This window comes from Penaeus monodon, chromosome 20, assembly GCF_015228065.2.
Source record: "Penaeus monodon isolate SGIC_2016 chromosome 20, NSTDA_Pmon_1, whole genome shotgun sequence".
Taxonomy (NCBI): domain Eukaryota; kingdom Metazoa; phylum Arthropoda; class Malacostraca; order Decapoda; family Penaeidae; genus Penaeus; species Penaeus monodon.
Window position 1 is genome coordinate 18,112,888 of NC_051405.1, and position 364 is coordinate 18,113,251.

Below are 364 nucleotides of genomic sequence, written 5' to 3' on the forward strand. Positions count from 1 at the left end.
TAACGATATGTGATTAATGGTAAAATCCTCAACTTCTTCAGTACTGTATTTACTTGAGAGAATCATTCGTATTATGATAGACGATTCAGAAGCAAAGTTCACACAGATTAAAAATAATGGCCTGCGTGCGATTCCATTGTTGGCATGGAACAATCTGGAACTTTGTTATTTATATAGACGTGGAAGAATGTTGCAGCAGAAGTAAAACGATGAAATAAATACAATTAAAAAACACAAAGAAACTGAAAAATGGTTCTTCGTGTGATTGCACACTTGGCATGGAACAGTCTCGAACTCCGCTAACCATTCCTCCATCACGACGCTCTTCTCTTAAGGAGAAATTAGTGGTATATTTAAACTGCGA